Raw genomic sequence first — 3,224 nt, 5'->3', positions numbered from 1 at the left:
TGAAAAAATGTCATAGTATACTAAAGTGTCAAAAACCATGAAAAAATGTCATAGTATAGTAAGGTGTCAAAAACCATGAAAAAATGTCATAGTATAGTAAGGCGTCAAAAACATGAAAAAATGTCCTAGTATAGTAACGTCAAAAAATGAAAAAATGTCATAGTATAGTAAGGCGTCAAAAATGTGAAAAAATGTCGTGTCAAAAAAAAAAATGTCATAGTATAGTAAGGCGTCAAAAAATGTGAAAAAATGTCCTAGTATAGTAGGCGTCAAAAAATGTGAAAAAATGTCATAGTATAGTAAGGCGTCAAAAAACGTGAAAAAATGTCATAGTATAGTAAGGCGTCAAAAATCAAAAAATGTCATAGTATGCGTCCATGTCATAGTATAGTAAGGCGTCAAAAAACGTGAAAAAATGTCATAGTATAGTAAGGCGTCAAAAAATGTGAAAAAATAGTATATAAGGAGTCAAAAAATGTGAAAAATGTCATAGTATAGTAAGGTGTCAAAAACCATGAAAAAATGTCATAGTATAGTAAGGCGTCAAAAAATGTGAAAAAATGTCATAGTATAGTAAGGTGTCAAAAACCATGAAAAAATGTCATAGTATAGTAAGGCGTCAAAAAATGTGAAAAAATGTCATAGTATACTAAGGTGTCAAAAACGGCCAAAAAATGTCATAGTATAGTAAGGCGTCAAAAAATGTGAAAAAATGTCCTAGTATAGTAAGGCGTCAAAAAATGTGAAAAAATGTCATAGTATAGTAAGGTGTCAAAAACGGCCAAAAAATGTCATAGTATAGTAAGGCGTCAAAAAATGTGAAAAAATGTCCTAGTATAGTAGTGCGTCAAAAAATGTGAAAAAATGTCATAGTATAGTAAGGCGTCAAAAAACGTGAAAAAATGTCATAGTATAGTAAGGCGTCAAAAATGGCCAAAAAATGTCATAGTATAGGAAGGCGTCAAAAAATGTGAAAAAATGTCATAGTATAGTAAGGCGTCAAAAAACGTGAAAAAATGTCATAGTATAGTAAGGCGTCAAAAAATGTGAAAAAATGTCCTAGTATACTAAGGAGTCAAAAAATGTGAAAAAATGTCATAGTATAGTAAGGCGTCAAAAATGTCATAGAATAGTAAGGCGTCAAAAAATGTGAAAAAATGTCATAGTATAGTAAGGCGTCAAAAATGTCATAGAATAGTAAGGCGTCAAAAAATGTGAAAAAATGTCATAGTATAGTAAGGTGTCAAAAACCATGAAAAAATGTCATAGTATACTAAGGTGTCAAAAACGGCCAAAAAATGTCATAGTATAGTAAGGCGTCAAAAAATGTGAAAAAATGTCCTAGTATAGTAGTGCGTCAAAAAATGTGAAAAAATGTCATAGTATAGTAAGGCGTCAAAAAACGTGAAAAAATGTCATAGTATAGTAAGGTGTCAAAAGCGGCCAAAAAATGTCATAGTATAGTAAGGAGTCAAAAAATGTGAAAAAATGTCATAGTATAGTAAGGCGTCAAAAAATGTGAAAAAATGTCATAGTATAGTAAGGTGTCAAAAGCGGCCAAAAAATGTCATAGTATAGTAAGGAGTCAAAAAATGTGAAAAAATGTCATAGTATAGTAAGGCGTCAAAAAATGTGAAAAAATGTCATAGTATACTAAGGCGTCAAAAACCATGAAAAAATTTCATAGTATAGTAAGGCATCAAAAACCGTGAAAAAATGTCATAGTATAGTAGTGCGTCAAAAAATGTGAAAAAATGTCATAGTATACTAAGGTGTCAAAAACGGCCAAAAAATGTCATAGTATAGTAAGGAGTCAAAAAATGTGAAAAAATGTCATAGTATAGTAAGGAGTCAAAAAATGGGAAAAAATGTCATAGTATAGTAAGGCGTCAAAAAATGTGAAAAAATGTCATAGTATAGTAAGGCATCAAAAACCGTGAAAAAATGTCACAGTATACTAAGGTGTCAAAAGCGGCCAAAAAATGTCATAGTATAGTAAGGAGTCAAAAAATGTGAAAAAATGTCATAGTATAGTAAGCGTCAAAAACTCAAAAAATGTCACTGTATAATCAGGCATCAGAAAATGTCATAGTAAAACGTCAAAAATTGTCATAAGGCGTCAAAAAGTGTCATAGTGTACTTAAACATCAAAAATTTTCTAAAAATGTCATAGTATAGTAAGGTGTCAAAAAGTGTCATAGTAAAGCCTCAGAAAATGTCAAAAAATGTCATAATGTAGTAAAGCCTCAAAAATTGTCATAAGGCGTCAAAAAGTGTCATAAGTGTACTTAGGCATCAAAAAAAGAAACAGTCAAAAAATGTCAGTGTAGTAAGGTGTCAAAAAAATGAAAAAAATGTCATAGTATAGTAAGGCGTCAAAAACTAAAAAAAAAAAAATGTCAGTATGGTAAGGTGTCAAAAAATGTAAAAATGTCATAGTATGGTAAGGCCTCAGAAACTATAGAAAAATGTCATAATATAGTAAGGCGTCAAAAATGTTTAAAAAAAATCTGATAGTATAGTAGAGCATCAAAAATGGTCATAATAAGGTGTCAAAAAATGTCATAGTATAGTAAGCGTCAAAAACTCAAAAAATGTCACTGTATAATCAGGCATCAGAAAATGTCATAGTAAAGCATCAAAAATTGTCATAAGGCGTCAAAAAGTGTCATAGTGTACTTAAACATCAAAAATTTTCTAAAAATGTCATAGTATTGTAAGCGTCAAAAACTCAAAAAATGTCACTGTATAATCAGGCATCAGAAAATGTCATAGTAAAGCATCAAAAATTGTCATAAGGTGTCAAAAAGTGTCATAGTAAAGCCTCAGAAAATGTCAAAAAATGTCATAATGTAGTAAAGCCTCAAAAATTGTCATAAGGCGTCAAAAAGTGTCATAAGTGTACTTAAGCATCAAAAAAAGAAACAGTCAAAAAATGTCATACCATAGTAAAGTGTCAAAAACTAAAAAAAAAAAATTTCATAGTATGATAAGGCGTCAAAAAATGTCATAGTATAGTAAGTCATAAAAAATGTAAAAAAAAAACAAAAAAAACCTCATAGTATGGTAAGACATCAAAAAAATGTCATAGTATGGTAAGGTGTCAAAAACTAAAAAAAAAAAAAAATGTCAGTATGGTAAGGCCTCAGAAACTATAGAAAAATGTCATAATATAGTAAGGGTCAAAAATGTCAAAAAAAATCTCATAGTAGAGCATCAAAATT

At 29.7% G+C, this 3,224-nt stretch overlaps 1 long non-coding RNA gene across 3 annotated transcripts; it reads left to right on the top strand.

Annotated features, from left to right (window-relative positions):
* The first annotated feature begins 486 nt into the window (after window positions 1–486).
* On the top strand, window positions 487–1,757 carry LOC127143348 (uncharacterized). Of its 3 annotated transcripts, none has more exons than XR_007814677.1 (3): window positions 487–1,240; window positions 1,279–1,430; window positions 1,469–1,757. It is a non-coding gene; the product is annotated as an uncharacterized LOC127143348 (long non-coding RNA). The 3 variants fall into 3 exon arrangements; XR_007814678.1 differs by having other exon boundaries at window positions 487–768; window positions 883–1,240; window positions 1,279–1,756; XR_007814676.1 differs by having other exon boundaries at window positions 487–768; window positions 807–1,240; window positions 1,279–1,754.
* Window positions 1,758–3,224: the final 1,467 nt, after the last annotated feature.

The sequence above is a fragment of the Lates calcarifer genome, linkage group LG15 (assembly GCF_001640805.2).
Source record: "Lates calcarifer isolate ASB-BC8 linkage group LG15, TLL_Latcal_v3, whole genome shotgun sequence".
NCBI classification, from domain to species: Eukaryota; Metazoa; Chordata; class Actinopteri; family Centropomidae; genus Lates; species Lates calcarifer.
Note: the sequence above shows the minus strand (reverse complement) of the source record. Positions and strands in the feature narration are given on the sequence as shown.